The 26,097-nt window shown below is 40.6% G+C and overlaps 2 long non-coding RNA genes across 5 annotated transcripts in view; one reads left to right on the forward strand and one right to left on the reverse strand.

Moving 5' to 3' along the window:
* Positions 1-26,097, forward strand: part of LOC123611929 (uncharacterized) — a 184,014-nt gene that overhangs the window by 133,425 nt on the left and 24,492 nt on the right. Inside the window, exons 2-5 of one of the 2 annotated variants that reach the window (XR_012503823.1) lie at positions 11,601-11,737; positions 17,751-17,917; positions 18,026-18,107; positions 20,359-26,076. This is a non-coding gene — a long non-coding RNA (uncharacterized LOC123611929). Of the gene's footprint in view, positions 1-11,600; positions 11,738-17,750; positions 17,918-18,025; positions 18,108-20,358; positions 26,077-26,097 lie in introns of those variants that run through there. The other variant, XR_012503822.1, reaches the window with a different exon arrangement.
* Positions 1-26,097, reverse strand: part of LOC123611928 (uncharacterized) — a 175,612-nt gene that overhangs the window by 37,215 nt on the left and 112,300 nt on the right. The gene's annotated exons all lie outside the window — the stretch shown is intronic.

The following is a 26,097-nucleotide window of genomic DNA, read 5'->3' on the forward strand; positions in this document are numbered from 1 at the left end:
AATTCTTGCATCGAAGAGCCCTGTGCCTTTTCTTTCCAGATGTGGCTGTATATTCGCATCTACCTTTTTTTTTTTTTTAAATTCTATTATCTGGTATTTTTTAAGAGCTCACACAAAATAGAATCCTCAGTAGGAACATCATGAGCTTCAGCTCTGTACTCCAGATCTTACAAAACTCTCCTCTTTCCCTTAAATAGGGAGCATCTCCAGTGAATCTCCTTACCTGGGGATCCAAACCTCCAGGGCAGCTATTTTAGGTAGAAATGAACCAAACAGAAAATAATGAGAGGCAGAGGCTGAGTAGAACATCCCAAGCAAAAGTGATTGTTGGATAACATTGAGTTTGGGGAATTACAAGCAGCTCAAAATGATTTGCTACCTAATAGTTAACACGCACAAAATACCCACCATGTGCCAAGTGCTGGGCAAAGTGCATCGTGTTCATTATCTCCGTTTACCTTACAGACTCTGCGAAGAAAGTTACCTCTAGTTACAAATATGGACACTGAACCTGAGAGTGGTTAAATCATGTGCTCAAAGGCCACTTAGTAAGGGACAGGTATGGCATTCAAATCCAGGTTTATCTGGTTTCAACACCACTGGGGGTGAGGATTCTACCTATGGAGGTCTGCAGGCGTCAGATGTCAGGGAATGTGGAATTTATCCCGTAGGCAATATGGGATGGGACGAGAATAAAGGTCTTTGGGAGGAAGGCATGCTTAGATTAGTGTTTTAGAAAGATGACTTTGTTGGCTGTGGGTAGGATAAATTGGAAGGGGGTGATACCATATTTTTATTTAGTACTCATGTCATCCTACTTTATATTAAAGTCAGCAGTTTTTGTAGTTACTTTGCTGGTGGAGGGGGGCTATGTTTAATTCTTTATCCCTCTTATAGTGTATGGTAGTGAATGAATAAATGAATGAGTGTAGTTTTAACTTAGAAAGTTTCTATGTACGGCAAGGAGACCAAACAGCCACTTACCTGACTCCATTCACTGACCTTTAAAAATGTCATCAATATAAATGGAAAAGTGGTACTGATTTTGAGAAGAACTCTTAAGATGTATGAAAATGTAGCTAATATTAGAAGAAAGACTGGAAGTGAAAAAAGCTCTCATCTTTAGGAGACTCAGGTTTGAATCCCGGGTCTACCATTTGTTACGTGTGTTGAGGCAAATCTCTTCACCTTTCTGAGCTAGAATGTTCTCATCTCTGTAATGAGGGTAACTTTTGAGGAAAGTACTTATGATTCAGACAAAGCATAAGGGGGGATTCTGGACTCTCAGTGATGTTTGATTTCTTGATCTGGACAATGGTTACATGAATGTGTTCACCCTGAAAAGTCTTCAGTTCCACATTTATATGTACATTTTCCTGTATGGGTTTTATATTTCAATAAGAAAGTTTATTACAAAAAATAAAATGAGGGTTTATTGTTTTCATTCACATGAGCAAAACTGGTTCACTCTATACAGAAGAATAAAATTTGATTTTTACCTCGTGCCATTTACAAAGGTGAGTGGCAGATGAATTAAAACCTAAATGTAAAAGATAAAACTGTAAAGCTAATAGAAAAAAAGAATACAGACTGTATCTGTGACCTTGGAGTGAGGAAGGACTTCTTAAACAAGACCCCCAAAGCACAAAACAAATGGTGGAAAATTGGTAGATCTGAGCAAAATCGCTTTGGATAACTATTCGGCAGTTTCTTATAAAGTTAAACATACGGTTAGCATGTGACACAGCAATTCCACTCCTAGGTATTTACCCTAATTAATTTAAACATATATCCACACGAATACTTGTACATGCATGTTCTCAGTGCTTTATTTATAAAAGCCCCAGTTTGGAAACAGCTCAAATACCCATCAGCAGGAAAAGGGATAAATGCAGTGATACACACAACATAGACAGAAGTCCAAAACCTCATGCTGGCTAAAGCAAGAGATACAAGAAAGTATATGTGGCAGGACTCCATGTATGTGAATTTCTACAACACACTAAATGAATCTATAGTGACAGAACAGATCAGTTTCTTGAGACCAGGGGTAAGGTATCGACTTTAAAAAATAGGAGAGAATTTTTTGAAGTGATGGACATGTACTATATCTTGATTTTATGTGGTTACATAGGTAACTTATTTGCCAAAAACCACTGAACTGGGCACATTAAAGGTGCATTTACTAAGTGTAAATTATACCTCAATAAAGTTAATTTTAAAAGAAAAAATTATAAAACAAACATTGATGAGTCTGAGCATATAAAAATAAATTGTTATTGTTTTATCAGGGACACCATAAACAAAAATAAAAGAACATCATGGATTAGATGGGAAACAGATTGGGAGAAGATACTTTGATGTTAAAAATTGGTAAGATTGATGTCTAGAATGGTCAAACAAAGAACTTAGCTAATCAACACTGCAAATGAGAAACCCAATTTAAAAAATGGGAAAAGTAATAAGTTGAACATTCACAAAGGGGAAAATGCAAATAACCAACGAATATATAAGGAAATGCTCAACTTCACTAGTGATGAGAAAAAATAAAAGCGAACCAAAAATACGATAACATTTAATATCCAGCAGATTGGTAAACATTAGAAAGTTATGCAACACCAGATATTTGACTAGAATGAGGGGATGAAAATCTTCATGTTGCTCACAGTAAAACAAACAAACAAAAACCAAAAAACAAACAAAACACCAGTATAGTCATTCTAAAGATGAATCTGGCACTATTTCGATCTACAAATATTTGAGTGCCAACAATGGGCTGGAAACTATTTTACATGCTGAGGAAATCATCAGTGAGTTAAAAAAAAAAAGCATTTAAAATATTTGCCTTCATTAAGATTATCATCTAGTGGAGAGAGAAGATAACAAACACAATTAAAAATAAAATTACCATATGTCACATACTCATGAACGACATGGAGAAAGACAGGATAAGGTATTAGGAGAAGGCTAGAGGAAAAGGAAACAGTTACAGTGTTAAATTTCGTGCCTAGGGAAGATTTCATCGAGAAGGAGATATTTGAGCAAAGACCCATGAGGGATACAGGATGAAACCCTGGAGAAGACAGTCCTAGGCAGAGTTTACAGAAAGCACAAAGACCTGAACCGAGACCATGCTTAAGGTGTTTAAGGAACAGCAAGGTTAGTGTGGCTTGATCTGAGGATGCTAAAGGGAGAATAAGAGGAAATGAAGTAAGAGAGAGAAATGGGCGCAGATAACAAGGGCATTGTATGTACTTGAAGACTTTGGATTATACTCTGACTAGGATGGGAAGACATAAAGGTTTGGTGAAAGAAGTCCTCATGGAAATTAGGTATGTATATGGCATGTCCACTACTGGCTAAATTCCACAGAAAAATCAGTACACAAATGCTTAAGACATATACAAAATTAAAAATTTTTTTTTTTTTATTTTGGTAAAGTGAGGAATAGGAGGCAATTGAGGCATCATCCCTCATTAGGGGAATGAATTAGTAAAACCCTTTCAACAGTCAGTGCAATAAAGAAGACACATGAGCTTCTAAACAGCATTGAATGAAACAAAAAGAACAGAAGGAGATCTACTGCACAATACAATATATACAGATAAAAAATACACATATATCAAAGGCAAGACTATTTTTCAAAGATACACAAATAGCCAAGGATGCGGACCACTCAGAATGCATGTCTTTGAGGAGGTAATGGGAAAGAAAAGAGAACTGGGGAAGTAGAAGAAAAATAAATTTCTAGAAAGAGAAGACACTTATGGAGAGGCTTAAACAATCATCTGCAATATTATATCCCCTCAGTCAGAACCAGCAGCCAATTTTTCCTTTAAAAAAATCAAAAACTTTTTTTAATTATTAGAGGGAATTTTGAATAACAGCAAATCATCATGTAGCCTCCAAAATCATCAACTCATGGCCAGTCTATGCCCATTTGCACCCTCATTCAATTTCCTCCACTCGTTTTATTTTTTTGAGCATTTTAAATCAACTTTTTTTTGAGATACAATTTACATATCTAATAAAATGCACTAATTTGACGTCTACATTTTGATGAAATTTGAGTCTCATCACTACCACAGTTGAGTTATAGAATATTCCATTACTCAAAAAAAAAAAAAAAGAAATCCCTGGAGCCCCATTCAAATTAATGTCCCACCAGCACCTTGAGGCAACCACTGATGTGCCTTCTGTCACTGTAGATTGTATCTGGCTCTCCTAGATGTATGCCCACAGCAGTATGAAGTTTCCATTGTGTTCATGGTTTCCTTTTAAATTCTTTAACATATTTATAATAGTTGTTGTAAAGTGTTTTCTGCTAATTTCAACATATATATCATTTCTAGATATGTTTCTAATGCCTGATTTTATTGTTGGATAGAAGTTACATTTTCCTGTTTCTCCATATGTCTAGTCATTCTTGATTGGATGTGAGACACTTAGATGCTATATTTGTTGAGAGTCTGAATTTTGTTACCTTGATTTGAAAGTGTTGGGTTTTATTCTGACAAGCAGTTAATGTACTTGCTCAGGTTGGTTCTTTGAGGCTTGTTTTTAAGCTTTGTTAGGGTGATGTTGGGAGCTTTCACTCTAGAGTGATTTTAGTCTCACCATTAAGGCAGGGCATTTCTGTGTCTCTGTGAAATTCCCTAAGTGTTTAATGAGGTCTCTCACTTGTCTGGATGGAATTTGAATGTCTTCCAATCCTGTGTGAGTTTTAGGAGCTGTTCAGTTTATAGTTCCCTGGTAATTCATTGTTTTTTAGTATTTGTTCTTTACCAAGCCTTGTGTGGTCTTATCCTGTGTATCCATAGTTTAGTATTCATACAAAGCTCAAGGAGATCCCTTCCTAGATTTCTGGAGTTCTTTCTCAGCATAGCTCCCCAATCTCAAATACTCCACCTTGCATCTTGTAGCCACCCCAGCCTCCCTAGACTTGGCGTTCTCTTTTCTCAACTCAACAAGAATGCCTTGTTCTGCTAATGAACCTGCCTCCCAAGCTTTATGTTCTGGAATATGTCTTCACACAAAAAGCAAAAGCAGTTGTTGGGCTTAACTCATTTTTATCTTTTCTTTTAGGGTCACAGTCTGTATTTGTTTCCTATATTTTGACCAATTTTCTAGTCATTAAAGTGACAGAGCTAGTCTGATACCACTTACTCTATCGTAGCCAAAAGCAGAATCTCAGAAATCTTGGGTAACAAGCTTTTTAAAAGAAAATTGGGTCTCCAGCAAGAGACTTGGTATACATTCTTCTGTTTTTCAATTCTCTTTATCTGTATAGAACTATCAGTAATTTAGGATTTTGCCAGAGTTAAACTTCTTACAGTATTTTGAAGAAAATCTCAGGCATGTATTATTTGTAAATATTTTACAAATGTTAAATGCACCTTTAAAAGACAGATTCTTTAAAAATTATAATTCCATGGATGTGATCCCTGGATGATGCTTTGCAGGTGGTCAGGAGGTTCGCTTGGAACCCTATCTGTGGTGCATCAGCAGAAATAATGCCAGGGCCTTCCACTATGTTTTGGATGACATGGTACCATAGCTTCAAACTCCCTCAGCATCTTGGTCCCCACTGCTGTCCAGTCCCACCAAGCTGGAAGCATTCTGGTTTGTCCAAGTCCTAAAGTGTTGTGCCCCAGCAAAATGCCTTCTCCCAGATTGTGGGTCTACAGATGTTTTTAATCACAAACACACACCAGTGAAACTCCCATGAGCATATATGCAATTATAATTCTATAATCATGGCTAAAAAATTCAACAGTAATTCCTCATCAAATATCTAATGGTCAAATTTTTAGTTGACTAAAATTTTAAAAATAAAATTTTAAAAATCAGGATTCAAATAAGAGTCACAAACTTACTGTGTCTTTTAAGTCTTTTTAAATCTCCATGTTAATTCTGTTTCTTTTGTATTTGTCTTGAAATATACTGTTTTAGTTCTATAGCATTTCCCACAATTTATATTTTGCTAATTTCATCCCTATGGTGTAGTTTAACATGTTCCTTTATTAAATCCTCCCTATTGGTGGCTGGAGAGAGAAGTGACAGTTTACAATAATTCATGTTTCCATTCATGTTGCTCCTCTTCATTTTTTAAGTTCTATTTTTTATCATCTTCTGATAAGTTTTATTGTTTTCCAATTAATTATTTGGACATTTCTTGCTTTACTCTTTGGTTCCTTACGGTTTTCCTCTTGCTGTTATGTGTAGCCTACATTTTAACTTCCTCTAATTAATTAGTCAGCTTGTTGTTGGATTTGCAATTATTGGGCAAACCTCACTGCCCAGATTTATCTGCAAGATACAGAGGAATGGCATATGATACGTTGGATACCCTGTTTATTGCATGGAAATTCTTGCTAGAGGGTCCCCAGACAGTCATAAAGACCAGATAAATGCAGTTCACATGTTGCAATTGTTTCTATGTGTGCATGCTCGTTTGACCTTTGTTTGGGATATGTTATTCTTTTAAGGTCTGTTAGTCTCCCTTTAGTTGCTTAGCACAGAATTAACAGGGTCAACCTAAGAGTCCAAGAGGCCTTTCTTAAGTTTCATCTGTAGTTTCAACTTGACCCAGTGCACTGGAAGATCCCTGAATATTAATCAGAAACCCCGGAGTCAGGCTCTGCCTCTTATTCCAAGGCTTGGTAAGCCACAACTGCCTGAACCTTTGTCTCCGTATCTTTAAAACTGGGATAACAGTACCTGTTTTAAGCAACTCTTGGGGTTGTTGTGAAAAAGAAATGGGTTGGTATGAAATTGCTCTGTAACTGTGCTGTCCAGTAGAAAAATAATGTGAGCCACAGAAATTATTTAAATTTTTGTAAGCCACATTAAATGCGAGTAAGAAATGTTCCGTGAACTTAATTTTAAAGATCTATTTTATTCAACCCAACATAAGCAAAAAATTATTATTTCAACAAATGATCAATTGGGAAAAATTCTTAAGGAGATTTTTTACATTTTTTTAATACTAAGTTTTTTAATCCAATATATTTTACAGTTACAGCACATCTCAATCTGGATGTTAAATTTTAATCAAAAATATTTGACATGTATTTAGATTACTCATCATCTATAGTTAAGTCGATTTATATCTCCCAATTTTTCCCAAACTTAAAAAGTTTTCCAGTAACTGAATCAAGTAGTGGGGTTTTTTTTCTTGTATATGTATATTTTTATTGAAGAACAGTCAGTTTACAAAAGTAGTGGTTTTTAAGTTGGTTAAAGTTACATAAAGCTGAATTTCTTAGTCACATCAGCCACATTTCAAGTCTTTAATAGACATATGCAGCTAGTGGTTACCATATTGGATTGCACCACTATATAAATTGTTGAGTTCTACATACCTGAGCTTTTACAGAAGTTTCTGAATCTCAGTTGGATGTTACACTGTTTGTTTCAGTTTGGGACTCTGCATTAGAGAAATGAATTTCCTCTGCTTTGACCTGCAGAAGAATTTCCCAAGGAAAACCTCTTAGCTTTCCTGACAACTGGGCAAGAGATTGCTTCCATTTCAGTAATCAGAATTTATTTGTCTAGGAGTCACTACACGTTCTGGGAAATAAATACATCTCTAAGAGTGGAGGAAAGATGACCAAAATAGACTGTTTTTAAAGAGCTGAAAAATCGATTCCTGGCAGTAATGCGGTCTGGAATACACAAAACCATTAGTGCAGGGAGCCCACAGCGAGGTCAGGATCTATTCTGAGCCGTGGAGAATCAAGCTCCCATGTGACTTCAGTGCATTATCAAGAACAGACTATGCTTCCGGGTAAGGCCAAACCTATCATCTCGGGGTGAGGAGCATCACATGGGGTCACCACAGGTGCCTGGGATCTGCAGGCAGAGGTGAGTCAGGGTATCGGGGCAACGGTAATGAACACTCTCCCCAAGCTTCTTTTTTCATGAATTTATCACACAATTTGGTACAAAGACACTTCTCTCCTTATTTGAGTAACCAACTAGGAACCCTTCACTACTGTCCTCTGCCTCTGCAGAGTCTTTGATTGGAAAGAACCTACTGTGTTGAGTCAGACAGGGCTGTTTTAACGAACATTTATCTAGCATTTACCATGTCTCAGACATTGTCCTAAGCACTTTACTTATATTAACTAATTTAATTCTCACAACAAATGTATGAGATAGACAGTGTTATAACGTCCACTTTGCAGACGAGGAAATGGAGGCAGAGAAAGCTTAAATAACCTGCACAAAGTCATACTGCTCGGAAGTGATGGGGAAGAGATAGGAACCCAGACAGTCTAGGTTTCTGACCAGTCAGTAAACTGTTGTGCTACTACTGGATGTGGATCAGAGGCTAGCCTCCTGAGCCCAGCCCCAAGTGCCAAACCTTGCACCCAGTCACGAGACATGCAGATGCCACCTTCCCAAATGAACTAGTGAAATCAGAAGGGAGCTCGGAAACCCACCTGCCTCTCCAGCTGTGTCCTGCTGTTCTAGCCTGCTCTCCATCTCCATGGCCTCTGTCATGAGTCTAACTCATCTTTCAAGGCTCAGCTCAAAACAAACCTCCACTAGGTTTCTTAAATCTCTAGAGTCAACATTAGCCCCATTCTCGTCTCTTCCAGGCTTTTAGTGTCTAATCTCTATTGCAGTTTTCCAAAAGCTGCCTTGAAGTACAGAGCCGTCTCTCTCTTCTCCTTGGCTGTGAGCCCCTAGAGGATGGAAGTTCATCTTATTCATTTTTGTATCCCCCACAGCACCTAGCATGAAGCCTCTTGCCTCCTAGCTCTCAGTGAATATTCATTACTAATTTATTACTCTTAAAGATTTCTAATTTGAATGGAAATATGCTTTATTGGATGAGGCACTGCAGTGGGTTTCATGAAACTTGAATTCCAAGCTTGGTTCTGTCACCAAGTAACTATATACATTTGAGCAATTTATTTCGCCTCCCTGAGCCTTCGATGTCTCGTCTGTAATTGGATGAGATCATCTCTAAGGCCTCATGACATTTATGGAATAGGCTATTATTTGCTCTGAATTTATGGACACAAAAGGTTTTAAACAAGTCCCTGAAGGGTGTTTCATAAATTCTGAGATCGCCCCTGGGCTACTGGGGTGAGGTGCTTCTAAACACAAACGCATGAGAGGGGTCAGCAGAAGAAATCCCTCCAGAGAGGCCAAGGCTGGCTGGCTGCTTGTGCTTGAAAATTCCAGCCTGGTTAAAAGCCTGGATCTTTCAGGAAAGGGCACCACATAAAGGAGTGGCTATGGTAGAAGACAAACAGGGAACAGAAGAGATGGTTCTGTCCTCAGTGCGCTGAATATGTGGGAGGAATCACAGGCTAGCCAGGTTTCCCTTAGGAACCCTCTGGAAATAGCGTGCAGAAAAGAGGAAGACATGTCCAGGGGATGAGGCAGTCAAAAAGCAGAAGGTAACACGTGTCGGTGAGAATGCGGGGAGATTGGAACCCTTTAACACTGTTGGTAGGAATGTAAGTAGTCCAGCTACTATGAGAACAGTATGGAAGTTCCCTAAATAATTAAAAATAGAACTACCATAGGATCTGGCAATCCCACTTTTGGGTACATGCCCCCCAAGATTGAAACCAGGATTTTTTTTGGTATATATATATTTTTATTAAAGTATAGTCAGTTTATAACGTGAAATCAGGATCTTGAAGAGTTCTCTGCACTCCCCTGTTCATCACAGCACTAGTCACAATAGCTAAGACACAGAAACAACTCAGATGAATGGCTCAAGAAGTTATGGGTGTATATATATATATACACAATGGAATATTATTCAGCCTTTTAAAAAAGGAAATCCTGCCATTTTCAACAACACAGATGAGCCTGGGGGACATCATGCTAAGGGAAAAAAGCCGGTTACAGAGTGAGCATGGTGTCACTGATGTGAGGTCCCTAAAATAGTGAAACTCACAGAAGCAGAAGGCAGAATGGTGGTGGCCGGGGGCTAAGGGATGGGGGAAATGGGAAATAATTATTCAGTTGGTATCATATTCCAGTTGCACAAGATGAATATGCTCTGGAGATAGACAACATGATGCCTGGAGTTAAGAACACTGTGTTGTCCACTTAAAGCTCTGAGTAAGAGAGCAGATCTCATATCAAGTGTTCTTACCACAAAAAACAAACAAAGAGACACAAGGAAACTTTTGGAGATGATGGATATGGTGATGGTTTCACAGGCACTTTGGGGCATGTGACCAAACTCATCAAATTGTGTACATTAAATATGTGCAGTGTTTTGTATATCAGCTCTACCCCAATAAAACTAAGTAAAAGTAAAAAGTAAGTCATTTATAATCTTTGCAGTCTAAGTAAGTCATCTGTAATCTTTTCAAACCATAAAAAAGAAAAGACTGGAGGGGTATAGCTCAGTGGTAGAGTGCATGCATAGCATGCATGAGGTCCTGGGTTCAATCCCCAGTACCTCCATGAAAAAAAAAATGAACGTAAGATTGGATCTGACTGGATCATTTAGAGCCAACATTCAACTTTAAAAGCACATGAAGAGGATTAGGAGGCAGGAAAGAGTGGGATTAGTAGATTAAATATTTGCCTCGGTCTAATTGCTTCAAAGTTTCTAAATGTCCAATATAAATTTTTAGGTTATAAAATACTGAATTTTAACATTTGTGTACTTTAAAATCACTTTTTTAGTGATTAATCCTAATTATCAGAGCCATGGAATGGAGATTGGTCTCACATCTCTCTCCTCCCTGGATAGGGCAGCACAGAGAAGTTCTGTTCTTGTTTTCGTTCCCCGACCAGTACCTGCTGGAGCAAAGCCTAGTAGACTCTGAACTGCAGGATCTAAACTCCAGTCCTTCTCGGTCGCTGGGAAGGCGGGACTCGGGGAAATCACTTTACTCTGTTGGATCTTAGTCACAGCTTCTGTAGAATGAAGGGATTTATTGTAAATGACCTCTTAATAGCCCTTTCCGCTGGACAAAAGGTCTGTGATGGGTGTCTTCCTCTACTGAACTAGAAGCCCCTGAGGGCAGGGGCTGCTCTTTATGCACTTCTGTAGCCCCAGGAGCCAGGGAAGTTCCCGGCACACACTTGGGGGAGGGGGGCTCAATAAACGTTGGCTGAATTAAACTGAATTGAGTGTAATATATGAGGAAGCAGGACACGAGAATGAGAAAGTGACAAGACCGCAAGCAAGCTTTTCCCTCTCTCTGTGGAGGGAAGCTGGGAAGAGACTGTTTTGGGAACAGGTAAAGACGTGGACTGAAAAATGGAAGGGACGTTCCACCAGCTGGGCAGTAGGGCCCCCGGGTGTACGAATGTTCGGGGAAGGTTATTGATTATGAAGTAAGAGAGTGCTAATAAATTACAAAGGGTCAATTTAATCAAGACAGATGCATAAAGATAAGCCTTGATATTACAGTACTACATTAAAAATGAGTGGAAAAGTTCCCAAATTGTTGCTTAGATTTTCAAAATGGAAATAACTATTTTTGACTAGGTAACACACACACAGAGGATCAAATTTAAAAGATTTTTTGGAAAGCTTTTATTAGAAATAGCTAGTTCATCTTTTTAGAGGCCATTAGCTATTTGAATAAAAAGTTTACTTCCTTTTTCAGGCAACCTGCCAAGTGGAAACCCTGGGTAGCCTGTCTGATCCTAGGCCACCTGGGACTGCGGGCGAGACCCCTCACACAGCCGCTTAGCTGGACGGCAGGTGAAATGCTGGCACCTTGACACTGAGCCCGTGAGTAAGGTAAGGGCCATGTTGTTATCCCACCTTAAGACAATCTGGACAGTTTACAGGGATGCTGGGAGAACCTAGTTTGGAAGGCCAGCCAGCCTCACTCTGCCCGTTCATCAGGTGCTGTATCTGCCTTCTCGTCTTCCTGCCCAGGGCAGTGTCTCTGAAAGGGAAACGCACTGCGGTCCTGGGGTCAGGACAGGCTCACCTGCTTGGGGAGCTAAGACCATTCCCCTGGCCGAGGCTTATGACAGTTTCAGGCTAGAGTCAGGTTCGCTTTGGAGAGGAGCCCATGGGGACCTTTGTTCCCAAATGGGTCACATTTCCTCGTGTTTATTGAATTCTCTCAATCACAAACTTGATCTCTGGGTCTCAGGAAGGGGGACTTGCTATAGAGAACCTGCCAAGTTGACCTTTATTTACTCTTGATAAAAGGATCAAAAAGGAAGTTAACTTTTCTGCCATTCTCCTCTCAAAGCCATTGAAAGTATTCTGAAGTCTTGTCAAGATCATATGCTGAGGCTCTTCCCAAAGTGGTCACCATGAATTAACTTCCAGGTCTTTCGCCTTCCTCCCCCACGGCACAGAAGCCGGGGCGGGGGGGGGGGGGTGGCTGTTTCTCTCCTCCCTGCGTGGGTGTAACGGCCAGCTCAGGACCCTGCTCCTATCCCCACCTCTCTCCCCACCTCAGGACCTCTGCCAGCTAGAGGGTTGGAGGAACCAAAGCTAAAACGCAGGTGTCCCCACACCTGTTCTGTCCAAATAAGAGACTGTAAAGAGTCTGATGAGGTTGTACTTCTGGAGAAAGGCACCAGTCCCCCAGGAGGTCAAGTTTACTCCCCTAACTTCTCTCTCCCTCCCTGGCCCAGCTGCCTCTGTGTACTGAATACACTGTCTTCACCCTCAGTGTTCCTCACTTGCTCCGATCACCATGCTTCTTGAACTCCTTTAAAACAAGCTTGTTAGCGCTGTCTCCAATGCCACGCGGTCCTAACCTCCTCTCATTGATTAGAAGGCTTGGGAACAGGCAAGTGTGTTTTAGAAACTGTGCTGTGGGTGATTGTAGCACTGAGCAAGTTCACTTCGTTAATATTTAATGTTGAGCTGTTTTCTACTCTAGAGGTAGACTCGGGGAAGGGGGCTGTGTGTGGCCGTGAACATGTCTTTTCATCACGACTCCGTTTTTGCCATGTGTCGCTGACCTACTTGGCTCCCCCCAAATTAAGCCAGATAGAGAAGTGAAAAGAAGCAACAGCATGGGAGGACCATTGCTCCTCAGGTGGACACCAAAAGGAGGCGTTACTAAGTTATCCAGGCAGCCGCTCCCTTTGGAAAGCTTTGGGGATATGGGCCCTGGTGGTTTATTTGTTTATTACTTAAGTATAGTCAGTTACAATGTGTCAGTTTCTGGTGTGCAGCATAATGTGTCAGTCATGCATATCTATACATATATTCATTTTTATATTCTTTTTCATTAAAAGTTATTACAAGATATTGAGTATATAGTTCCCTGTGCTATGCAGGACAAAAATTGTTTTTTAATCTATTTTTATACACAGTGGTTATCATTTGCAAATCTCAAACTCCCAAATTTATCCCTTCCCACCCCTTGTCCCCTGGTAACCATAAGATTGTTTACTACATCTGCAAGTCTGTTTCTGTTTTGTAGATGAGTCCATTGGTGTCCTCTTTTTTCTTTTTTAGATTCCACATATGAGTGATATGATATGGTATTTTTCTTTCTCTTCCTGGCTTATATTTCACTTAGAATGAGATTCTCCAAGTCCATCCATGTTGCTGCAAATGGCATTTTGTTATTTTTTATGGCTGAGTAGTATTCCATTGTATAAATATACCACAGCTTCTTAGGTTGTTTCCATGTCTTGGGGGCTGAGCTTAGGAGAAGGGAGACAAAGACAGGGAGATAAAGCAATTGATTGTTCAAGGTCCTGTCAGTGTTGAGTGAGATTTCTTCTTTTTTCTTACAGACAATAAGAAGCCATTGCTAGTTCTTGTGTAGGAAAGAAAAACGATTTGTTTCTAGAATGCTTTGTCTGGCAGCTGTGTACTGGCCACACCAGACAGCAGTGAGACAGGCGTGTTAGCACAATGTTAGGTCGGGCAGGAGAAGGCTCAGGTAACCGAAAAGTAGATCTAAATGTCATTTACTCTTATTTCTCACTTGCCTCACATATCCTTTAAAATGAAAGCTGCAGTGGATTTGTAGGTACTGTTGTGCTTGAAGATCAGGGGTAAATCAGTTTCTCCTGGTCTCTGCAGGGAGACAGGATTTCTGGCTGATAGCTCAGATCAGTTTTATTAACCAAAAACTACTTTTCAACTTGGCACCTCTTCAGCCAGGAACAAACATATTATTCACCCCGGATGGCCCTGAAAGGGGTAAGAGAAATGAATGTAATTTAAGGAGATGGTCCTTAATTAAAGGCCCCACATAGTAAATTTCAATACCTGCCTTGTTTTTGCTGGGCTTTTTATCCCCCCATTTTAATATACTCTTCCAAATCCTCTTATTAGTTGGAGAGTTTATCACATTTGGCTTTCACCTGGTAGATTTTTATTTAATCGGCAGCGGATGCCGTGTTCCGTTGACCGTAATTCAGGAGGGGCATGTGCGCTGTATCCCAGCGCCAAAGTGTGTCAGAGGACGACGGTTCTGCAGCGGTGAACGCAGCCTGCTGCCCGGTGAGTTCCTCAGGGTGACTGTGCGCTGCCCGGCATTTCAGGGCAGCCAGAGGGGCAAATGGGGTGGTTTCTTTCCTTTTTTCCTGGCATACATAATTTAAAGCCTACCTCCTCCAGGTAACTCCCCTCGAGTGGGCTTTTCTCCAGTCCATGTGTATATTTTCACTGTTAACCAAAGGTCACACATTTCGTTGGCTGGCATTACTGAGTGTGTGGGTGGAGGTGCTGTAGCAAGGAGGGAGTGCTGCCTGCAGTCAAACAGACCGAGCAAGAACCATCGCCCTGTTTCAGCGAACATGCTTCGCGGCTGTTAATTGCGCTGGGGTAGTGCGCACGCGCACGCATGTAACCTGATTTCGCCCTCAACATTTCTTTCCCCCATAGCGTCGTAGAATTCTGGAATGGGAAGGAATTTTATAGATGGTAAAGTTTATCCCTGTTATTCACAGACAAGGAAACTGAGACCTAGATAGGAAAGTGTCACGGATGCCAAAGGCCACAAGGCTAGTGAGGACGCGCAAGGGTTATAATACAGATTTCTAGACTCTGGTGTCTCTGAAAACCTCACCGCCTAAAAGTTGTCATACTTTATCATAATGAAACATAGACCTGCAAGGCTGGCAACTTACAGTGTTAAAAAACAATCAACTTAAAGTCATTTCCATCGATAAGTCTTGAACTCAGGTTTCTGCACTGCCAGACCAGAACCATTCAGCTGTTCCATGGCAGAGGTACTTGGGTGCTGTTTAGATGCCTGGGAATGCAGAGGTAGAATGAAAACGGTTAAAAAAAATTTTGAGCCCTGTGCTGAGTCCTGACTCCTTCGAGCCCTGACCCATCATCTGACTGCTGTCTATATTTTTCTTTAACATGTTGAGAAACTGCAGAGAGATGGCTCCGAGAGAGCTGAGACAGCCCAACGAATTCCAATACAACACTTCCAATCACCATAGTTAATTATTTCAAATATGCAGCTTAAGTAAGTGTAGCTCATGAATCAGATCAGAACCAGTTCCAGGAAATCGGGCTTTGATAATGAGAACTCGGTGAGGCAAGAGTCACAGTGAGGGGGAAGCAGCCAGTGGGGTTCTAGTCCCTTGGTACCACATTGCCACAGCCAGGGTAAGCTGGAAGGGAAGTGGGTATATGGATCTACCACCTATGACCCTCTCACTGCAACACTGCACAGCGACACCAAGCAGGAGCGGCCCAGGGCAGCTGGTCCTCCTCGGGTCCTCCTGCATCGGGTCCTCACCTGTCCTCCCTTGGCAGCACTCTAGGCTGAGACGTTCTTCCCTATCTACTCTCAGTACCTCTTCTTCCAGCTAAACTGGTCTGTTTTGAGTTCCAGCGCTGTCTTCTGCTCCCCTTTGTGATCATCGGGGGGGGGGGGTCTCACCCATTTGGTCTATTTGAAGACATTAATGTTAATATGGAGAATTTATCATTTGCAGGATTTGCACCTCTACTAGTCATCTAGGGCTTCCATAACAAATTACTACAGACAGGGTAGCTCAAACAAGAGAAACTGGTTTTTTCACGGTTCTGGAAGCTGGAAGTCCAAGATCAAGGTGCTGGCAGGGTGGGTGTCTCCTGGGGCCCCTCCTTAGCTGCAGAAGGTCACCTTCTTGCAGTGTCTTCATGTAGCTAAATTTTCTCTGTGCACAGGCATCCCTGGAGTCTGTCTCTTCTTATAGAAGATACTAATCATATTGGATTAGGGCCCCACTCTGACTTCATTTAACTTAAATTACCGCCCTAAATCCCTCATCTCCAAATACAGTCATACTAGGGGTTAGGGTGTTAACGTGTGAATTTTGCAGGGACACAAGTGAGTCCATAACCAGACTGCAGGTGGGTCCTCTCTAATAAAGATACTTACAGGCATGTCCCAGAGCAGTAAATCTCCAGCTGCAGTAGTGGGAGCGCCTCCACAGGCAGACGAGGGAGGTGTTGTGGACAGAGACCCCTACTCCTCCCAACGCCGCTCCCAGGCTGCTTCCAAGTAAAGCTAGCTCTGGGTAACTAATTCCCGGTTCCCATGTGACGGATCAGTAGAGTGATAAAAATCTCCTGCCCAGGTGGCACTTCCAGTAGGTGCAGAGAGTTACCAAAGGGATGTGCTCATCAGCCAGCCAGTTTCATTTTGTTTGATGACTTCATTGAAAAATTTAATTTTGGAAAGTAGAAAGATGTATATGGGTGCCTACCTTATATACAAATAAGAAGGTGTGTGAGTTGGTATGTATGTATGTATGGAAATGTTTTCTTTCGCTAGGAGCTTTGAGAAGGTTACAGAGAGATCACAGATTAGATCAGATGCTGGAGACCACAGTCAGGGGCTTCATTGTGCACCATGAGGCCATCTCCTCTGCCAGTGAGCCAGGCATCCCTGCAGAGACACTGATAATGGTGATAATATCTAACACTGAACCAACGGTGACTTTAACCCACCTTCACTCAAACTCTGTGAAGATGCTGTTCTATTATCCCCATTTTATAGAGTGGAGACTGAGGCATAGTTTGCTCAAGGTCATAAAACTACTAAAAGGGGAAGGGATATCTGTCTGCTCGCAAAATCCAGATACATTTGAGGTCACTCTGAAGAGACAAACACCTAGAAATGAAGAACAGTGTAGCAGACTCAGTGCTGTGGCGTTTGAAGGACTGAGGGGAGCAGTTGGAGGACAAGTTGCTGGAGAAACCCCCGTCACAGAGACGTTGCCCAAACCAAGCCTTGAAATGCAGGTAGACTTGAGAGAGGGACAGAGGTGGGGAGAAGAGGGTCTATGGAACTGGAGGCAGAAATGGCAAATTAGGTGCAGGAAAGAGCAAGCAAATTGACAGGCCTTTATTTCAAGGTTTGGAAGAGAGATTGAAAAGAGAGAATGTGTTCAGATTTGTCAGAATTGACTCCATCTTGAAAAAGCTAACATTGAATCTTGAAGGGTGAGTAGGATTTGAACTGGTATGTATTCACAGTCAGCAGTTCACCTGGATCTGAGAAGTGAGCTTCTGCGTCAACTGGTAGGCATTGGTATATTGAAACTATTTTAATAGCAAATAGCCCCCAGCACGTCTGCTTACTGAAAAATAATAAATGCCAGGAAAGTAAACAAAAAACTCGGCATTTTTGCAGCTTCACTCTCTCTCAGGTGCAGATGGACTTGCATGGAATTGTTCTTCTTTACTTGAGGCCACAGTCCAAGAGAAAGTGTGAGTCACAGACCTAGGTCATTTTGAGTCAAAAAAAAAAAAAAACTTTCTACACAATCAATCTTACGTTCTCACCAAAAAAACATGTCTAACATTGTCATTTCAGACTCTGAGGCTCCCATTACGCATGCGGAATTTACCTTGAAGTCATTTAACTCCCATCCACGAAATGAAGCTGTATCTGAAGATGACCCCAGAATTATTCTTTTCAGTCCTTTTTCTTCATGGGTTTACATGACCAGCCACTTCAGTTATGTCACTGGAGATGTATCTGTAAGTTTCCAATCAAAGGCAGCTGCTTATATGCTTCTAGATCTTTTATACCCATCCCAATGGTCACATTGCCTTTTTCTTCTGCTCTAGACTTCTCTTCTCTTACAGGGTGAAGTATCAGGAGAGGATGGAGGACTTCAATGAGAACTTAAGAAATTGTTTCACGGAGGTGGTGTCACAAGCGTGAGGAGTAAGTTGCTGCTGGGAGTGAGGGAGCACTACCATCATGGTATTGGACATGGTGGGGGGGTGTGGACAGCCGGGGCAGGGAAAGCTGGCTGGGAAATTTCTCAGAATTCCAGTCCCACCAGTAACTCTTTCAGGGCTGAGTGCTTAGAGACGGGGAGGCTCTGCAACTTTACTAAGATGGAGTCATGTAAAAGCAGCACCGCCTTAACCCGTCATCCTATAAAGTTGACAAAACCCAATTTATCGTATCATCTAAAGACATTTTCTGAGCACCTCTTCCTGTGCCAGGGAAGAGAAATAGCAAGGGAAAAGAGTGATGGTGCCAGTTTAGGACGTCATGGTTTTCTTCTGGAGGCTAGAGCCAACTCATGAAAAATTAACATCCAATACATGGCACTTGATAGTAAGTCCTAAATAATAGCACAGAGCCCAATGGTTCACAGGTAATGTTGTACATCAGACTCAGCTGTGGGCTTGGGAAAAGATAGATTCTCAGGCTCTGTTCCTGGAAATTCTGAGTTTGGGCCTTTGCATCTGGGTTTCCTAGCAAGCTCCAAGGCCACTAAAGACTTGGTGAAGACAATAAGGAGTGGAGGGGGGTGGAGATCACTTTGGACTGGGGCCTAAGGGGAGCGCCCAGCACTGATCACAGAGGTGGAAGATGCCAGTTCATAGAGCTGAAGGTCTATCAATGGGAGGACAATCTGGGTGAAGTGAGGGCTTTTAACAGGGAGTGGTGTCCATTGGGTAAACGCCTGGATGGCCCCGTGAGAGAAGGAAGAGAAGAGTGATTTAGTTCCTTCACACAAGGGCGCTGACGGAGAAAGCGATGGTGTGGAGCGGCAAGTGGAGGGGAGAGGAAAGCAGGGCTTGGATTTCGGTGGGGGACTCAGCTAGTGAGAAAGGAGACGGGGGTGGGTGCCTATGTTCTTTCCCCTCCCTGACTGCTCAGTAAAGCCAGCCGATTTCTAGCACAACGCAGGGTGCACTTTTAACAAGCCGCTAAGATTAGCCAATCCACGTACGTCGCCCAAAGCTCACTCACTCAGAGGCAGCCTGACAAATGGTCACGTAAAATATTATGCTTTTAAGAAGGTCCCTTGTATCTCTCAGGGAGTCAGTAGAATCCATTATGTCAGTTCCTATCCACCGGCTTCTTTCTCAGCTACTTAGATTTCCACTTAGTTGAAGCTTAGGCAAAGCTCACCAAGGCCCAGAAAATGAGAGTTCTCTGAGACGTGTTAGCTGTCTTTTTGACAACTATCTTTTTCATTCCGTCCACTCTGGGCCTGGTGGTTTGTCTCTGGCTTTTCACTTCCTTCGGAGACTTTCCAGTGTGAGATCCTGCTTCTGCCAGTGTTTCCACTCCTCATCCTTTGATGGCATCTTTCCCTCCACTGGTCTTCCTTCTGGTATTTGTTCTTTTGGAGGAGTGGGCAGGGTCGGGGTGGGGGAGGAGACTGAGGAACTGGAGGAGGGAAAAGAGCTGGCCTGCTCTCCCTTCCTGCTCTGTCTTGTGTCACTTCTCTCTCCTGTTCTGTTTACATCCTGTTGCTTGCACACCCTTGCCAGTCTCATCTTCCTTAGACCCTACTCAGAATCACAGGGCGATGGGACAGGTATATACTGACATAGAGATAAACTGACAGTGCCTTGAAAGGTAAAGTTAGGGAGGAAGGAGAGACATTGGTGAGAAAGAAATGAAAGGGAGGGGATGCTGAGAAAGAGACAGGAAAGGCAAGTATAATAATAATGATAATACCACCAATTACTATGTATTAAGCAGCTAATATGTGCCAAGCATTGTGATCGCATAAATCACAATCACATAATCGTCACAATGCTCCTTTGACTGTCACTTATTTCTTCATTTGTAAAATAAGGGTAATCAGACTCAAATATTTTAACCATATTTCTCAAGGTCCTACTGCTAATATGAGGCACAGCTGGAATTCACTTTCTCCAGTACATCACAGAGAAGTAATCAGGAACTTTTTTTAAGATTTAAACTCACGATATATTTTTAAGAGAAAGTTTCCAAGATAGATATAAACATTTTAAAATCCAGATAATTTTATACAGTCCTATACTTGTACGTGTATATAAATCAAGAGTAAAATTTATTTAGTTTAGTAATTGTTTTACTGTATCTCATAATCTTAGAATGGGAAGGACCACAGGATTCTTCAAGTTCAATGGCAGGAAATCTCTCCACAACATACCTTCCTATACCTCTGCTTATGTATTTTCAGTGAAAGGGGACCTCACCACTATGAAGACAGTCTGTTTCACTGTTGGACAGCTCAGATGTTTGCTGAGAGGATGATCTCAGTGTTGTCCAACTATTTTTGCCTTCTGAAGTGACACAAAATATATCACATTATTCCTCTTTGTGTATGTGTTTATACGTGTTGTTAAGAATTTCCACACACACACAGCCTTAAAGTCTCTTCTTTTCTAGCTAAGCACGCCTAGCTCTTGCAATTATGACTCACATGACAAAATTTCATCTTGCTTACTGTCCTTTTGACCAACTCAGGTCATAAAATGGAGTGTAGAACTCAAGATATGGTCAGACCACACTTTTCCTTCCTATTATTGGGTACCATGCTTCTGTTGAAATAGCTTAGGTTACATTAGCATTTTGAAAGCCAGTGACACTGCTGAGTCCTAGCATAGTTGCAGTCAACCAAGACCGAGAGGCCTTCAGTCTAAGTTAAAGACTTAAGAAGTATCTCTGTTAAATTTAATCTTGTTCCTTTGGCCCTTGTTCTCTTCTGGTAAGATCTGTCAAGATGATGATTCTTTTATAAACGGCTCTGCTTCCTAGCTTTGTATAATCTACAATTTGGTAAGAATATTTGCAATTTTGTTCATAATATATTGTCGAGTATAAAAAATAAGCTTACAGTGTGATCTTGTTTTACTGAAAATACCTATTTGTGCAAAAATGAGCTGCATGAAGATATAATCATTCAGAGATAAGGACTGTTGACATTTTAGTATATGATGTATGATTTTTAATTTTGGGGTATACATTTTTCTGTTTTAATAACGTTATTTTTAAAAGAAGTCCTTCTAACTGAAAGGCTGGTTTATTCCACACCTTTTGGTTTTGAATGTATAGTGTTTTAATTATTACCATTACCAATGGCCACGTATGTCTTGAATCTTCAATTTGACTCGAAGCTCCTTGAGGGCAGGGCAACTGTACGTTCATTATCCCTTAAGGAGCTGACACAGTGCTGGATTGAATGGTTTGCCTTTAAATTAACTTGTCTTTCCTCTAGTGCTAAAGTCATTGTCTTTGTTTGACTTTATCTCTTGTTCATATCAATGTCTTGAAATAATGGGAACATGATGTGTTATCTGTGACCTACAGTGAAACAAATTAGGCTGATTCACTTACTGCTGAATAATTATTCAGTGTGTTAACAAGTCTGTTTAGCCAACTGAAAGCCAATTATTTTGATTTCCCATGGTTGGCTGATAATTGTACAGCATAAACACAAATAATGGAATAGTTTTGGTGAGGGAGGACTATTGGTGAACCCTTCAAGTAATGATTTTTTGAGACCAGCACTGTATTAAGACATGATTTCAAGTGCTTATGGCATAGTTGGTGAGGTAAGACTTTTAAGATCTAAAAGATGTCAGGTTTCATATTAGGATGTTGGTTAGTGTTTGATACTGCCTCAAGGTCATGACATTTCTCTCTTCGACAGCATTTGGTTAAGGAGAGTAGTGGGTGCAGACAGGATCTAGTCATTGGCAGATAATACAGTGAAAATCACAGAAAAGTTTTTCTACATATCCTCCATATTTGTTTTACAAACACGTAGCAACTATACATTTTCTAGAGGATAAAAATAATTTACCATGGCCAAGTAATCTTCTCACCCTTCCTTGCCCCCCCACCCCCAGTCTATGTCTATGAGGCAGACTCAGTGGACCATGGGTCTTCCATCTCCCACCATTATCTAGGGCACCCTCATTTCCCATTTGTCCAGGGTCTCTGGGAAACATAGGCCAAGAAGATCCTTTATCATTCAATGACCTCACACAGGTTTCATGGAAAATCTGGTTGCAGTGCAGCCCCATGTGCTCACACAGAGCAAAGACCATGAGGAGGTACTACAAAATTATAAGACTTGTATGTGCCTAAGGGTGAAGCATTGTATACTACATGCAGTTACAAGTTAAAGTTTGGTACCCCTCCTTGGGTAAAGTTTTGTTTTTGTTTTTTGTTTTGCTATTTTCTTCATTTCTATTCATGGTTCTTGTTCTTGAAAAGCTTAAACTGACCTACCCCTCTTTCTCCCTCATCCCTCCTCTTACATTACTTTATCAATCTACTTAATCCTCCAAACAGCAAAGAAAAGGAAGAACTATTACCTTCTATTTAAAGATCGCACAGCTAGTGAGGGTCAGAGGCAGGGTTCAAAGAGAAATCTTTCCACGCCAAAGCCAAATCAAGCCCCATAAAACAGGTACAACCAGGGCAGGTACAGGCCTCATCTCTGTCTCTACAGGATCTGGTATAAAGCCCCAAGTTGGGCAGAGCCTCAGAGGTCGTCTAGCACCGTGTTCCTATAACCTGGAAGGAGTGAATCCCAGAGACGTCCTTCTTGCTTACCCAGCACAGCTCTTCTGGCCTCGAACTTAGGACGTCCTGCATGCTAGGCCTGCACTCTACCCTTAACCTATAGACTCCCTCTACCTACTTTGGCTTCTCCCAAACTCACCTTTATCTCTCCAACTCAGGAAATACGTGCCTTTCCTGGTTCCTCACCATCTCTCTTACAGGGATCATCTTGTTTCTCACTTCATAGCAGCACTATTTACAATAGCCAAGACATGGAAGCAGCCTGAAAGTCCATCAACAGATGACTGGATAAAGAAGTTGTAATATGTTTATACAATGGACTATTAAACTCAGCCATAAAAAGTAATAAAATAATGTCATTTGCAGCAACATGACTAGCCCTGGAGAATGTCATTCTAAGTGACGCAAGCCAGAAAGAAAAAACACACACACAATAACACTCATATGTGGCATCTAAAAAAAAAGACAAATGAACTTATTTACAAAACAAAAACATACTCACAGACTTAGAAATCCAATTTATGGTTACCAGGGGGGAAATGAGTGGGAAGTTATAAACTGGAAGTTCGAGATTTGCAGATACTGACTGGTATGCCAGGGGCTGGCGGGCAGAGAGGAATGGGAGTTATTGTTTAGTGGCCATAGAGTTTCATTTTTGCAAGAGTTCTGGAGATGGATGGTGGTTGCACAACACTATGAATGTACTTAATACTGCTGAAATGTAAAAGGAAAATGGTCAAGATGTGTATTTTACACACATAAAAACGGGGGGGGGGGTGATGGCAAGACCCACAAACACTTGGAGACTACTAACAATGCGCTACTAAACAATCAATGGATCATAGAAGACATCAAAGAGAAAATAAAAAAATTTCTACAGACAAATGACAATGAAAATACAATGATCCAAAACCTATGGGGGCGCAGCAAAAGCAGTTCTAAGAGGGAAGTTTATAGTGATATAAGCTTACCTCAGGAAATGAGAAAACCTAACCTTACACCAAAAGAAACTAAAAAAAGAACAAACAAGACCCAAAGTTAGAAATATCAGAGCAGAAATAAATGGAAAAGAAACAACATAAAAAGGGAAAGACTGATGAAACTAAAAGCTGGTTCTTTGAAAACATAAATAAAACTGGTAAACCTTTAGCCAGACTTACCAAGAAGAAAAGGGACAGGGCCCAAGCCAATAAAATTAGAAATGAAAAAGAAGTTATAACTGACACCACAGAAATACAAATGATCGTAAGACTCTATTACAAGCAACTCTATGCCAATAAAATGGACAACCCAGAAGAAATAAACAAATTCTTAGAAAGGTACAATCTCCCCAGACTGAACCAGGGAGAAAACAAAGAAAACAGGAACAGACCAGTTACCAATACTGAAACTGAATCAGTAATTTAAAACTCCCAGCAAGCAAAAGTCCAGGGCCACGTGGCTTCACAGGCAAATTCTACCATTTAAAGAAGAGTTAACAGCTATCCTTCTGAAACTATTCCAAAAAGTTGCAGAGGAAGGAACACTTCTAAACTCATTCTATGAGGCCACATCACCCTGATACCAAAATCTGACAACAGCATCCCCCTAAAAACAAAATTATTGGCCAATATTACTGATGAACATAGATGCAAAAATCCTCAACAAAATACCAGCAAACCAAACCCAACAACACATTAAAAGGATCATACACCATGATCGAGTGGGATTTACCCCAGGGATGCTGGGGTTTTCCACTCTCTGCAAATCAATCATGATGCACATTAACAAACTGTTGAATAAAAACCATATGATCATCTCAATAGATACAGAAAAAGTTTTTGTTAAAATTCAACATCCGTTTATGATAAATATTCTCCAGAAAGTGGGCAAAGAAGGAACCTACCTCAACATAATAAAGGCCATATATAACAAGCCCACAGCTAACATCATACTCAATGGTGAAAAGCTGAAGGCATTCTCTCTAATATCAGGAACAGGACAAGGACACCCACTCTGACCACTTTTATTCAACATAGTTTTGGGAATCCTAGCCACAGCAGTCAGAGAAGAAAAAGAAGTATAAGGAATTCAAATTTGAAAGGACAAAGTAAAACTGTCATGATACTATCCATAGAAAACTACTAGAGCTCATCAATGAATTTGATAAAGTTGTAGGATACCAAATTGATATACATGCATTTCTATACACTAACAACACACTACCAGAAAGAGAAATTAAAGAAACAATCCCATTTACCACTGCATCAAAAAGAATGAAATAACTGGGAATAAACCTACCTAAGGAGGCAGAAGACTTGTACTCTGAAAACTATAATACATTGATGAAAGAAATTGAAGATGACACAAACAGACGGAAAGATATATTGTGTTCTTGAACTGGAAGAATCAATATTGTTAACATGACCATACTGCCCAAGGCAATCTACAGATTTAATGCAATCCTTGTCAAAATACCAATGGCATCTTTCACAGAACTAGAACAAAAATACAAACATTTGTATGGAAACACAAAAGACCCGAAATAGCCAAAATAATCTTGAGAAAGAAGAACAGAGCTGGAGGAATCACATTCCCTGACTTCAGACTATACTACTAAGCTGTAATAATCAAAACAGTGTAGTAGTGGCACAAAAAAAAAACAGACAAAAAAAACAATGGAGCAGGATACAGAGCCTAGAAATAAACCCATGCACTGTGGTCAATTAATCTACAACAAAGGAGGCAGGAGGACTGTACAGTGGAGAAAAGACATTCTCTTCAATAAATGGTGCTGGACACTGGACACCTACATGTAAAACATTGAAATTAGAACATTCTCTAACACATTATACAAATATAAACTCAAAATGTATTAAATGCCTAAATGTAAGACTGGATACTCTAAAACTCCTAGAGGAAAACATAGGCAGAACATTCTTTGACATCAACTGCAGCAGTTTTTTGGATCCATCTCCTAGCGTAATGGAAATAAAAGCAAAAATAAACAAATGGGACCTAATTAAACTTAAAAGCTTTTGCACAGCAAAGGAAATCATAAACAAAATGGAAAGGCAACCTACAGAATGGGAGAAAATATTTGCAAATGATGTGACCAACAAGGGATTAATTTCCAGAATATACAAACAGCTCTTACAGCTCAATATCAAAAAAACAAACAACTCAATCAAAAAATGGGAAGAAGACCTAGATAGACATTTCTCCAACGAAGACATACAGATGGCCAATAGGCACACGAAAAGATGCTCAACATCGCTAATTATTAGAGAAATGCAAATCAAAACTATAATGAGATATCACCTCACACCAGTCAGAATGGTCATTATCAAAAAGTCTACAAATAATAAATGAGGGTGTGGAGAAGAGGGAACCATCCTACACTGCT

This window comes from Camelus bactrianus, chromosome 33, assembly GCF_048773025.1.
Source record: "Camelus bactrianus isolate YW-2024 breed Bactrian camel chromosome 33, ASM4877302v1, whole genome shotgun sequence".
In the NCBI taxonomy this organism is placed as follows: Eukaryota; Metazoa; Chordata; class Mammalia; order Artiodactyla; family Camelidae; genus Camelus; species Camelus bactrianus.